Source organism: Hyperoodon ampullatus (genome assembly GCF_949752795.1).
Source record: "Hyperoodon ampullatus genome assembly, chromosome: 10".
Taxonomy (NCBI): domain Eukaryota; kingdom Metazoa; phylum Chordata; class Mammalia; order Artiodactyla; family Ziphiidae; genus Hyperoodon; species Hyperoodon ampullatus.
In genome coordinates, this window is record NC_136923.1 from 101447625 (window position 1) to 101461883 (window position 14259).

Consider the following 14259-nt stretch of genomic DNA (forward strand, 5'->3'; position numbering starts at 1 on the left):
TTGCCTGCTTGTCCCTGAAGGGATTTGAGACTGAGTAAAAGCCTGGCTTTTACCATGGTTTTGTTGCTGTTGTTGTTGCTTGTTTGCTTGTCTGTTTTAAAGAGGACCCATCCTTCCATCATTTCTAATGTGAGGCTTTCCTGGTGCTATGAGAGCATCACTGCTTACATATTTAATATGACATTACTTTATTCTTGGTGATAACACAAAGGCAAATATCTGTATTGTCCTGTGGGTGTGAGCAGCTCTAACACTCTAAAGCCTGTGAGGATGATGACTTGCTATTTGCAACTCCAGTGAATATGTTTCTGCCTTGATTTAGAGTGACACAGGGGAGAGTAGTCCTACATAGCATAGATGCTCCTCCCATCCTTCGAAGAGTGATGCAAATTCATTCCTGGCTCTTTGATTATTTTGGTGTATGTATTAGCTAGGATTAAGTTTGGTTGCAAGGGATTAAAAAAACAAAAACAACCATGTTTTAAACTGGACATTTGTTTATTTTGCTCTCACTTTAAGTGTCTAATTAGGCGGTCCAGGTCTGGAATAGGAGCCACAGGAGCTCAGGTTCTTTCTAATTTGCTGCTTCTTTCACCATCTTTAAGGCTTCCACATTGTGATTCACGAGGCTGCTTTAACTCCAGCCATCATGTTCACATTCCATCCAGCAAGAAAGAAACTAGAGCAAGAGAGGGCACATTCCACCTTTAAGGACTCACACAAAAAATTTCACACACATCTCCATTTATTTCTCATGGTCCAGGGTTCAGTCACCTGGCCATAACCAGCTACTAGATAAGTTGGGAAATAGGATTCTTCAGATAAAAATTGGGGGTTCAATCACTGCAGAAGAAAGGGAAAATGGACATTGAGAGATAGATAGGAATCTCTATTTCAATATATATAACAGAATCATTATTTCTATACCTTCATTTTTCATCTCTTGTGCAACAAACACAAAAATATTTTTTCCCAGGAAAAAATACATATGTCCAAACATACTCAACACATCTGCAGTCAAAGCTGAAAAATCCTAGTTTCCAGATGTATTATTTATTTTGATAATATCTATGTTTATAGTAAATAATAAATCTTTGCTATGGATTTTCTAAATGCTAAGGTATTTTATATTGCGTGCCTAGGGCCATTTTTCTTTACTGGATTAATCTAATATCCGACGGACTTACCTGTTGAATTTTTCCATGAAAATGAGTTTAAGTGCTGCAAATAAGCAATTGAGAGGAAAAAAAAAAAGAAAGATGTACCAACACATGAGCTTCATTTACAGAATTTAATTAGGAGCTCGCAGCCCACTGGACACAGCCCAGAACCACATCAAGAGGTGTTTCAGAAAGCAAAAGGAAATGGGCCAAATAAAAACAGTGGAGCTGCCTGCAGAAGTAAGGAAGTGGCTACAATGTTATGTACCGTCATCAAAGAGGTAGTCAAGAAACCTGAGGGAAGGACATTTCTGCCGCAAGATATAAACTGACAGCCCACCTGTGAGGCCAAAGCATCTGCTGACAGATGGTGAGAGCAGAGGGCCATTCCCGCAGTGTGGTGCCTGGGGAGCACTGCTGTGGTTGCTGGGAAAACAGGGGACCTTGCTCTTGTTTAGGACCTGCAGGACTGTCGGATGTTGGCTTGGGCAGCAGAGGACCCCACCTGCAGGCTTCCCCTTTGCCCCCAGCAGAGATGTCGGGGCCTGTGGCTGCATCCATCCAACAGGAATCCGCACTGCTCTTCTCTATCTGGAGACTTGGGAGCTTCTGCAGAGAGCACTCAACTGTCCTTTCCCACGAGGTCAAGGGGAGGACCGGGACCCTTAGTCCTTGATGCCACCCAAGCAGCCCTGGCATCTCTGCAGTGAGACAAGCCATAGCTTTCGCCCTGTGAGTAGCGATGCGGCCCAAGAATTGGGCTTTACTCAGGGGCAATCAAACTGAGGGATTATAGAGTAAACAGACCATAGAAGGGGCTCCTGAGCACTCAGAGCAAAAAGAAAGGGGTGCTCGAAACTCACCAGCTAAGCGGATTGAGGATATAGGCCCACATTCGCCAAATAGGACCAGAAAACAAAATGAAGGGAAGGATGACATCAGGACGATCCACAAAACCCTAGAGTCTCTAAAACAGAAATGAGAGATGGAATATACAGACAATGGCCAAACCATACATAAAAATAGAGCCCTGACCCACAGCCAGCAGCAAGCAACCAGGAAACCAACTCCTTATCTACAGTAACCAGCCCAGGAAGCCAGTGGCTGGAAGTCAGACTTGCAGGGAGCCTGACTGCTATCTTGAGTAGCAATCCAGAAAGCCAAGCAAGGACTTCTGTGACCATCAGCCCCAAATGGTCAAGACTTTAAGGCAGCTTCTCTAATGTTTGTCCCCTCTTCCAGCTTAGGACTAAACAGAGAAAACCAAACATGTATTCCTAACAAATCACCTAGGATGCTGTGCTTCTGGTTCACTGTCTACAGCCCCTCAAGCCAGCAGCCCCCATCAGGGCACACCTGAAGCCTCCCTTTATTCCACTCTACAGCCGTCTCACTCCGCTGTCTGCCTTTGGGTCTCTGCCAAAACACAAGTGATGGTGGCTGACTCCTTTGCTATGGCAAGCTCAGAATAAATGGCCTTTTCCTGTTCTCGTTTGGTTGGTCTTCATTTATTTCCACAGAAACTATGAACCCTACAAAACTAACCTCATCCGCTCTCAAAGCAAACTCCCCATACATCATCACCTTTATTATCATTAATTATCACCTTTAGTCTCCTCTCCTGGAAAGCCTTCCCCTCTCTTCTCCATCCATCCATAACATGCCCTTTCTCAAAACCCTGCCACCTCCAAGACGCTACCCCAGACTAGAGGAGACTTTGGTCCACTTTATGCTCATCAGCTTCTGAAAGCCCTTGGCATTCCCCATCTCTGGAGTGCATCTGGGGACTTGGATTATTTGGTTCTGTATTATTGGTTGTCTTACTCTCTGATTCGAATGTGTTTGAATGTCCTTCCTACACATTCACTAAAGGGTCTTTTACAGCAGTGCTGCTCAAAGTAGGATCCACAGACAGCAGCAGCAGCCACTTGGAACATTTGAGAAATGCAAACTGATTGGACCCTGCCCCACACCTGTCTAATCAGAGGCTCTCTGGGCAGCTCCTGCACGCTGCAGTTTGAGAGGCACTGCCCTACACCTACTGGTGCTGTTCTTAGGCCATCGGAAGTGTTCAATGAATACTTGCAGAACTGAATTGATTGCTTCCTTCTGAATGAGTCAAAGCTTCAAATAGAAGCACTGCCTTTGTCTTCAAGGACGGAACAAATGCAGCTGAACAATACCGCCTTGCCCTGAGAACATGCGGTAAAACACACATTCAGAGGCTCCCCGCACCTCCTGCCTTCACACACTCGAGAGACTTCAAGAAGCAGAGGCTTTTATGGTCTCTGATGAGTGAGTTACGTACTAGCAAATTCGGACTTAACAGTAGCGCCCAGGCTGCCCAGCAGATGGGAGGTGCTTGCAGAAGAAAGGAGGCTAACGACCGTGGAGAAGGCGGGTCCTCACCAGAGGCTGGGTCAAAAGCCAGACGCTCCAGGGAATGAAGTCTCATAACCTTCGAGCTGTCACCGCCAGAGAGGGGGGATTTCTCCCAGACAAATCCAAGGTCCACTCTCCCCGGGATGCAGTCAGGAAACTGGCATTAGTGCCATCAAGGCAAAACTGCCCAAAATGAAGTCTTTCTTCCCAAACACAGCCGCTTACGCAAAATCTGGACTCTGTAAGCAGTTGAAACCAATTGGAGAAGTCGAGGCTGTGAAATTCTCTTTCAGGGCAACCTTGCATGAGGGCTGCACAGAGTATGCAGCTACAGTCACCGTTAGAAGAAAATTAGCTGCACAGGCAGATCCTTGTTATGCCTCTATTAGCTTTACTTTAAGGAAGAAAGGCCAGATGACCAAGGGTTTTTTTTTTTTTTTCTTATTTTTCAGAAAGCATATGAAGTTGGTAAGGAAAAGGACATCCGAAATTAGAGAAAGAGATTGTAGCACTGGCCTTGCGTGTAGACCCTTGGCAATCAGCGACTCTTCAAACCCTTTCTTTTTTACATCACGGTGTTTTCTGAATGGTCCATGGGGTGCTTTGGTAATGGGGGCAACAAAGAGGGTCCAGGGACAGGCTGTGAGAGCCACTAGCTGCGTGAAAGGATCCAGACACAATGTGATGCAAAATCAGAGCTGCGCTGATGGGATGGAAGAGGTCCCTTGGGTCCAACAGACTTCAGGTCACACCTGCCCACATAAGCTTGCTTCATTCCAAGAGCAGACTTCATTTGAAACACGCCATGCCTCTGCTGCACAGCTTTCACGCTCTTCTTAAGAATCACACTGAAGTCAGAGAACAGAATCTGAGGTTTGTTATTGGCAATGCTCTGTACGTTATGCCACCGATGTGAAAAACTGATCTAAAAAACACAAATATATTAATAGCCCAATAATTCCTTCAACTCCCCTCTGAAGGAAAAACATTAAAATTCCGCACAAAGATGTGAGGCGGCCTGCAGACGAGAAGGCTGGTAAATACATTAGAGCTGCCTAAAATGTGAGGCTTACCCTGGAACCATCTCAGCAATTAGCCACGCCAGTGCAGAATAAAGAACTAAAAGCCAATTACGGGTCCCCTGGGCCCCGGAGAGAGTTCATAAAAAATTAATGCCGGGTAAAATAGAAACCATCTAAACTACAGCTGACGAACACGTGCGGTGCGCTTTGATCGCCAAGGCCCAGCAGCAAAGAGCATTTTCCACTATCATTTGTTAGACTGGAACATTCTTCTGTCTTACTTCCTGCCTGTGCTGAAAGGCATTTTCAGGTTAGACACGAAGAGATGGGAAGTGAGGTTGGAGTGAGGATGGGAGGTTGGCCGGCACACTCAGAATAACCGGTTGTTCTAACTTGCTCTGGGTGAGCAGGGGCTGCAGAAGATGAGCAGAAATAGCCAAATTCCATGAGGCCGAGCCATGGGAAAGAGCTCTCGGGGGTGGGAGTATCAGGGCTGAAGGGTCCAGGACTCGGGATAAATGTTGCTCTTTCTCTTCACTGGTGAGCTTAGGGGCTGACTGTGAGCCCTTGAGGGAAAAGACAATCTCTCTCTTGCTCCCCAAGGAATCCCCTGCAGCACCTAGCAGAATCCCTCGCCCATATGGAGGTCCAATATAAACAAACACCGGCAAGGGTGGGTAGAGGCACCCCGCCCACAGGGATGGCCTCCACCAGGTACGGTTTGGCCACATCCCTCACCGTCTCCTACTCAGTATGCTTAAAAAGCCCTGAGCAGGTGCCTATTTGCCTGTCACCACTCAGAGGATGGATGGAGGCAACTGGCATCTTCCAGGAGCCCCACTCTAGAGGGACCTTAGAACATGTAGGGTTGAAGGGAAATTTTGAGTAAGGGAGAAATGGTGGCTTGGTGAGAGTGTATTTTAGCTGAGACATTGAATTTGATTTCTGCAACAAACTTCAGTTCAAGTCTACAAACAATAAATGCTGGAGAGGGTGTGGAGAAGAAGGAACCCTCTTGCACTCTTGGTGGGAATTTAAATTGACGCGGCCACTGTGTGAACTTCAGTTCAAGTCCCAGATATGTAACTGACTGGCTGTATGAACAAGTCCCTTTGTGTCTTCAAGCCTCAGTTTCCTTATTTGTGAACAGAGATGCTGCAGAGGGCTGTTTAGAGAATTAAATAGCCACCATGAAAGAGCTTCATATGGTATAAGTTACCAGGCAACCACAAGGTATTAATAGGGCACGTTAGATCACAACTGGGTTTTCTATAATCAATCCCAATTTAAGGAGTAATAGAAGATACAGCTGCCTTTCTCAATGAAAGTATTTTGAAGCCAAATATTAAAAATCAAAATAAAATGCTTCTGATTTCTGTATCTTTCTAGGCTGTTCAGCTCTATGACATCCATTATACACATACATAAATACATATATATGCTTTACGTATACATAAAGTATACATTTTATGTATTTGTAAATATACATACATATATATCACAGAATTCCTGCATAATAAAATAATTGTATCCATATGAAAATTAAAATAAATGTAGTGCTAATAAATTATTTATATTATTTATTATGTATATATATAGAGAGAAAGATAGAGAGAGAACTTAGTACGATGGGAAATGAAATTAGTACTCTCATGGGACTAGAGACTATAAGAAGCCATGCCATGTGACTCTCAAGATGATTTAATTAACTTGATTGTGTTCATCTATGACATACTTAATTTTTCTTTTCCTGTAGCACTATCTCCCTCTCAAAATGAGATCTTGACTGAAGTGTCCAAGTGTATATGGTTGAAATCAATGAAAGTGCGGAGAGAAGAGGTTGGTAGGAGTGACTCAGGTACTGAGTAGATTCACCAACATGCACGGACACCAAGTATTTCTGGTGGATCACGCCCACGTGGTACAGTTAGTATTTCAGATGCTACTTGAACAACTCCTAGTTACATTTGTGATGGGAAACATGCACCAAAAAGACACACAGTGACAGGAAGGACTCTGGCACCGTTGTCTGCAAACCTCACGGCAGAAATTGCCGAATGAGCATCAAAGAAATGAGAACTTGCTCCATTCCTCAGTTGTATCTTAGTGCCCACACATGTGATTATGCAACGGTCTTTGGCTCACTTTAGAAATCCATAGAGCTTATCCAGAAGTTCTGCTGCTGCGATGACCCTGCAGAACATCCAGTCCTCTCCATTTCCGGCCTGACCTCACTGGAAGCTCTTCCTCCTGTTTCCAAGTTTAGTTTGTCTCTGATCTGCTCCCCTTTAGAATAGTCTTGCAGGCCTGGTTCTAGGGCTTTGCCTTGTCAGCAAGGAGATGTTGTGTGACATTGCCGACATCTACAACAGGCAGCAGCAGAGCCCTTGGACAAGTGAGTGCCATAAACTAGGGCACCACGTTGAAGCTGGCACCCTCAGGTCTCATTAGAGGAGTTTGGTGAAATGCCCAGGCAGGTCTGCCCTTTGACCTGCTTGGATGCGGGCTTCCAAAGACAGCGGGCAACCACACAAAAGCTGGTCCATTCGCTTGTCATACTTCATCTAAAACTCCTTCTCTGACCCACTCCCCTGACAGCTTCCTTGTGTTCCTAGGGTTTTCATTTGCTTCGTTAGAAAGACACCCATACCTATTCTCACATACACAACTGCAACCGGCCAGTTATAAATGGAATCCCCCATTGACAAGAGTGAATTGCAGATGTAACTCCTGAAGACCTACGGGACTGAAAACTAAAAGTGCTGCTGCTGATTCCCCCATACACCAAAACATCCTAAATTATTGGCAAGTTAAATATTCACTTCCCTGATAATGAGGAAGTCAAGATAATATCAACTTTTAGAAAAAGTTAAAATATTCATGCATAGAGGTTGTTCAGTTCACACCTGCTGTTACTGGCAATATTCAATGTTAGCGCTGTGCTAGGCATTGCACACGGTGTTTTGGATGTATCCTCTTCTTTTTTTTTTTTTTTTTTTTGCGGTACGCGGGCCTCTCACTGTTGTGGCCTCTCCCACTGAGGAGCACAGGCTCCGGACGCGCAGGCTCAGCGGCCATGGCTCACGGGCCCAGCCGCTCCACGGCATGTGGGATCTTCCCAGACCGGGGCACGAACCCGTGTCCCCTGCATCGGCAGGCGGACTCTCAACCACTGCGCCACCAGGGAAGCCCAGTAACCTCTTCTTTGATCTTCAGAACCTGTGAAGTAGACACGCTCATGATCGCCGCTCTACAGGTGAGGGAACTGAGGTGCAGAGACATCAAGTAATTTGCCCAAGGTCACACAAGTAGCAGGTGAGGAAGCCTAGATTCTAACCTCAGTTGTCATATTACCCTTGGGACCTGCAGAGCTCCTATTGGACTGGAGCCCACACCTGCACACACATGTGTGCACACGAACGTGCACACATGCACACACACAGGTAGCTGGCATTCTGGCAATTTTAACGAAGCAAGCCTTGTTTGCAGTGCATCCCCGTTATCTGGTGCTAGATGTGGTTTTTAACTGCTGCTGTCCTTTCAGTTAACACCTTTGTTATAAATTTGTGGAATTACTGTTAAGTTTCACTTCTGTTGATCATTACGTTCATATGCATTGCTACGTTACCATTTTATTTGCTGTTTTTTCACAATGCTTTATTATCACTGAATGCTTTTTATCCCCAAAAGCAAGATAAGTGGGAAAGGTGGATGTGGGGTCTCTTATTTGCTTCTATGGTCATGGAGTCTGGGCACCACCAGAGTAAGGAATGGAATTGAGCAAACCAAGCAGGCTTTGCCCTGTGTCTGTGCTGGTGAAGCTGTTTATAGCTTCCTAAGCCCTCTCCACTCTTGATATCTTTGTCATCAACATTTTACAGGAAGATCTCCTCCCTTCAAACTTGGAAGACTTCATCTGTAAGAGATCCAGTTCTAGTTGACTTTTCTGATGTTTTATATAGTCTTTTAAATTTAAAAAGTCTTGGAGTGTCTTTAAACAAGTCCAGTCAGAACTCTGGAGGTGCTAGGAAGCCAGTGCAGGGCTGAAGCATCTTCTGGGTGGTTCTGCAGTCCTCCCATTGCCCCTGGACACACACTCACATCACACACTCACACAGACAGGCACACACTCACATACAGGCACACTTTCACAAATACCCTTATGCACACAAACACACACACACTCAGATCAGTTGTTTGCTGGGTATAGAGTTTCAGTTTTGCAAGATGAAGAAATTCTGTCGCTTGGTTGCACAACAATGTGATATACTTGTCACCACTGAATTGTACACTGAAGAATAATTAAGATGGTAAACTTTATGTTATGTGTATTTTGCCACAATTACAAATAACAATAATAATAAAGACAGAGATATTCACGCGAGTGATAAGCACACAAGTGCATTAGTTCACTCTCACGCCTAAGGAGAAAAGAGCTTTCCTCCGTGTGTCCTCCTGGAGGGCCCAGCCATGAGGAGACAGCCCTGCAATCCACTGCTCCCCGGATGGTAGATTAAGGGTGACAGCAAAGCGCTGGCCAGAGGGAACCACGCCCAGGAAAGCTGAAGCAGGAGAAGCTTCTGCCCTCTGGATCTGTCCCTGGCGCACTGGCGTGGATTCCATCTCTCTTAAAAGAAGACGGAAAGGAGCTCTGTCAGAGGAAGGGTCCTTTCTCAGAAGCCAAGCTCTATTGTGGCAGCAGCTTGATGGTGCTTTATAAATTCCTTCTTGGGGCTTCAAATGCCGCGGTCAGATGTTGTGAAGGCTCCCCTGAGGCTCTGAGAAAGGTGTGAAGGGAGACAGAGGGCCACTCCCTCACCAACTGTTCACAGATGTGGCCACATCGAGATTGTAAACTTTTCACTCAGCCTGCATCTCATCCTCCCCCCAGCCCCACCTCCTCCTAGAGTGGAAAGTTTCCCCCCAACTCCTAAGGCTCAAGGGCACTGGAGGAAAAAGTCTCCCTCAAGAGAGGGAGAGGTTGAGAGGTTTGGCATCTTTGAAGGCTCATTGTCATTTATGTCCACTCACCTCCCTGTGCCACAACATCTATAACCAACAAAATCCAGATCCTGTTTCAGCTGGAAAAAACCAGTAGGGTCCAGACGTGACTGAGATTTTTGTTTGTTTGTTTGGGATGTGAAGTTTTGCATGTAAATCAAATAGAGTCTGCTGGAAAAGTCATCCCCTTAGCAAATAGTCTGCTTCCCGGGTATTGCCAAGTAGGAGAAAGATGGGAGTTTCTTTGGAGAGAAGAGTGTCCATATCATATAAGTGAAAACTCAGAATCAAAGAGTCACATTAAGGGACCTTGGAACCCCTCCGCCCCTGCATCTCCTGTTTACCTACAACTCCCAAAGGCTGCTACACGTTTCTGATGGGAGCCAGGATCCCTAGGTGATGTGTTCAGGCCTTCTTGCCCTCCCCCTGGAGGAGACAGTGAGTTATAAATTGCAGCTTGCTTCAAGGTTCAATCAGCAGGATGTTGGGATCGTGACCCCTTTGGTTGCAGAGAAATGGGAAGAGGTGCCAGGGCTTATGCACCCGAGAGGATGCACATCTCCCCAGAGGTCCTGTCCCGAGCCCGTGAGGCCAGGGAACGTGGCGGGCAGAGCTCTATTTTCCCGGTGACTTTCCCACCAGAGTTTCCTCTCTCCAGGCCATGGTTGTGGCCCTACAGCAGTGCTGGGAAGGGAGCGAGAGGGACTGGCCATACCGTGATGAAAGGTCCACTGCCTGATGTGCCAGTCCTGGAACTGTTTGCTCTGAGGTCACCTTGTCTCTGCTCTCATCTGCCTGGGTGGGCATGGGGAGGCTGTGAAGAAAGGGGTCCCCACCGGAGCCCTGCCCAGTCTCCTTAGAGAGGCCTGCTGGCGAGGCTGGCCTGGCTTCATCGGGGGCCTCCAATTTCAGGAGTCGTCCCCCACTCCTTGACCTAGAGGCATGGCTCGAGGTGTCTACGTCGTACAGTCAGGGTGGTTTATGTCGAGCGCCTGCTTCCTCCTGGGAGCCTGGAGACTCGTCTGTGCCAGGCAGAGGGGCCCTCTGTGAGCAGCTCCAATAAAACTCCTGGGCTCTGGGTCTCTGATGGTCTCCCTGGTGACGCCATTTCACACGTCTCGTCACAGTCTGTAGCTGGGAGGTCAAGCATGGGCTGTGTGACTCCAGCGGGTGAGGACCGTTGTCACTTTGTACCTGGCTTCCTTTGGCCTTTGCCCCATGTGCTTTTTCCCTTTGCTGATTTTGCTTTGTACCGTCTTACTGTCCTAAATCATAGCGGTGAGGATGACAGGCTGGTGGGTCCACCTTGTGATTCATCGAACCTCGGGTGGTCTTGGGGCCCTTCCTCCCAACACAGGCGTGGTGGCGCCATCTTTGCAGGTTGTGTTTCCCTGACCCCTTCGTTAACGGACTGGAATTGACTGCAGCAAATGGGAGACAGTGGGGGGAGTGAGGACGGGGAAGAAAGAAACGAGCTAGAGTGGTCCTTCCTCCTACGGGAACCCAGGCAGTGTTTCTGGTAAAGGGTGGAGCGCTGGTGGTCCCAGTCTCGGCCACACGACCCCAGCCCGCATGCCGTGATGATGCCACGTCCTCCCTGCTCTGGCTGCCTCATCTGCCCCTACTTGGCACCTTGTCTCTTCCATCACTTGTGTAACCAATCTCCTGCGTTAAATTCCCTCTTTTCAAAATACCTCAAGTCATTTTTGTTTTCCTAGCTGAACACCAGCTGCTACATTCCTTAAATACATACACTGTGCCACCTCCATGCCAAGCAAATGATGTTCAGAGACAAGACACCTTAGACCTGAGTCTATGCACCCAGCTGCCCCTGCAGAGGTCACATTTTCTTGCCCAGGCTCACCGTATGGTCAGAAAACTTTGTGCTGATTTCTAAGACCCAGGACTGTGGGCAAAGGGTCTGTAACATGGGTGGGCTTCAACCACCCATGCTAGGGCTTGGTGCCCTCAGACACTCTCTTACGGACACTATTTGTTGGGCAAGGGAAAGCCATTGTGTGCTTAATGCTCCTCGGCTGGTGAGTTAGAAAGTTAACCAGCATGTATGCATGTTCACACAATAATCAGTGAGTCTCAGGCCAAAAGTGTCACTGTGGTGGTGGTTTTGAGGGTAGCAAGTCTGTCCCAAAGGCACAACACAGCCAGGAATCCCAGGGGGACCTGGCAACTGTGTAACCTAAATCTGGAGGGTGTAGGGCTGAGCACTCTTCCGCAGACCTCACATGGGCAAGGGTGGCTAGGAATCCAGGACACTCCTGGTCCAGAGTTTTAGGGAAAATTATATATCTCACCTTAGACATGATGGGTTGCAGGTTATCACTGGGACATGCCAAGTGAAGATGGCTGGTGGGCAGTTAGAGAGGGGAGTCTGAACCTCTGGAAAGATTATGACTAAAGACCTAGATGTGGGAGAAGTCAGGATGGAAACTGAAATCATGGTGATTGCTGAAATTATCAAGGGAGCCTGCGTAGCATATGGAGGAACTCCAGAGGGCGCATCTCAGAGGCCGGGGGAAAGACCTTCAAGGCAAGAGCGGGCAACAGAGTTCAGCGCCTCCAAAGGTTAAGTAAATGGGAACTGGATCCTGTCCTTTGGATCTAGCACAGGCCATGGATGACCCTGAACTACAGTTTCAGTAGAATGATGGGGGCAGAAGCTTGCAATGAAGAGGGGAGAGAAGGAATGATAGCTGGGGGATGTGGGTTGAGCAAGGGTTTCTTAAAATACTAAAGAAACTTGAAGTTGAATGAATACATGCTGATGGGAGGGAACTGCTAGAGACAGGGAGCCTGAAGGTACAGGAGGGAGAGTGGAGACACCGTACAGCAAGGCCCTGAAGAAGGTGACAGGGAACACAGGCAAAGGGGGGACACAGCACACTTGGCCATGGACAAGGTGGGAAACTTTCTACTGTAGTAATAAGAAGAAACAGGGAAAAGATGGGTAAGTTTGCAGGCGAGTGCATAGATCTGGTAGCAAAAAACAGAGAATTCTTAAACAGTGGCATCTTTTTTTTCCCTAGTAAATTAGATCAAGTGACAGGGTCAGAAATACGAAGACAGTAAAGAAGGTTAGAAATAGCCACGACTGGAAATAGGAGTCTATAGAGATACAAAGACTCAGAGGAAAAGAAAATATGGAACATTTGAGAAGGACATTTTTCTTTTCTTTTTCTTCCATTATTTGAAAAGAAACCAAAATGGTTTTCAGAAAAAAAAAATGTCATTTTCTCATTTTTGTAACACTCTTAAAGGTATTTACTCATCTTCCCTCCAGCTGGGCATCCCCCCTCCCCGGCAGGAAATCTTGTGGTTAGGTGGTGGCGAGCCTCTGTGGATGGTTCAGGAATGTAGCCCATGCCCCTCAGCTTTATTTACCCAAGAAGGACAAGTTCCTTGCTGTGCATGGTCACAGCTGTCTGTGACTTGTCTGTAGGAGGGCAGACCCTCCCTCCTGCCAAGCCACACCAGCCACCCTCGGAATCCTGGAGGGCGAAAACGTTCCCTTGTGAAGGAAGACCCCTCCTTCCCAGCCTTCTGACCAAAGTGGGTAAAGGGAAGGGGGCGGAGTCTGCCAGGCACTGCGGGGCCCTCTGCCCGGTGCTCGCAGCCACCAGGTTGGAAACTGGGAGAAAGGGGGTCCGGGGTGGGGGGCATATGCCAGAATAACGGCAGCTTGGCTGGGGCAACTAGCAAGTCCCAGAGACAGCTGCTTCCCCAGCTTTCAAGAAGGGGGAGGAGAAAACGCTGCGAGATGGGGGGAGGAAGCGGGGGCGCCCTTAGGAAGTTATTTAAGAGCTAACTTTCCTGTCGTTTAGCCTGTGTCCTTTGGAGGGAGTACTCCAGAGACGCCCAGAGCCAGCCTGCGCTGGGACACCTCGGCAGGGGACCGCAGGTAAGCAGCCGCCCCTTCTGCCGGGGCATCCCGTAGCCCTGCGTCCACCTCCTGCCCCTGGGTTTCCGGGCCGATCCGTCAGTTGGTGCCCGCAGTGCAGGGGAGAGGGAATCGGAAGCAGCCCCAGCGGTCCAGTGCCGTTCTTCGCCCCTTACTCCGCATCTACCCAGCCCCACTTCTGAGCGGGCCTTCTCTCAGGCATCCCGCGAAGCCTCCCTAAAGGCGCTGCTGCCTGAAAAGGGCCACAAAGGGGCAACTGGGGTGCTCCCCCAAAGGACAGCCCCACCCCTTTCTTCAGGGGAGTGGACTATGGAGAGAGGATGCAGAAGGTTGCAGAGCGGGGCAGGCAGGGCCAGGTACGAACACCTGCTTGGCTGGCGCTGCGAGTGGTCCAGCTCCGCTCTCCATGGCTGGCACCCCATCCCCCCAGCCGCAGGGAGCCGCACTGGAGCCCCTGCCCCAGCCCAGACCTGACAAGGAGGCGGCGCTTCTGCCCACCTGCGCTCACCCAGCCTGGCCTGCACCCGGGGAGCACCTGGGGCGCCCCAGTCTCTGCTTTAATGGTTCTCTCTCCCAACGGGCTACCGCACTGCTCTGCGCTGGTCTGTCCAAACGTTCCCCTCCGCTAGCAACCCTGCAGCCCACCCCGGCCATTCCCCACCAGAGGAAGGCTTTTTCCTGCTTTCTCTCTATCCTTAGCCCTTCTCTCTCTCCTCCCCCCACCCCTTAACCCACCAGAGCCTGTAAATCTGACCGCAGGTATTTCTGGATACCCACT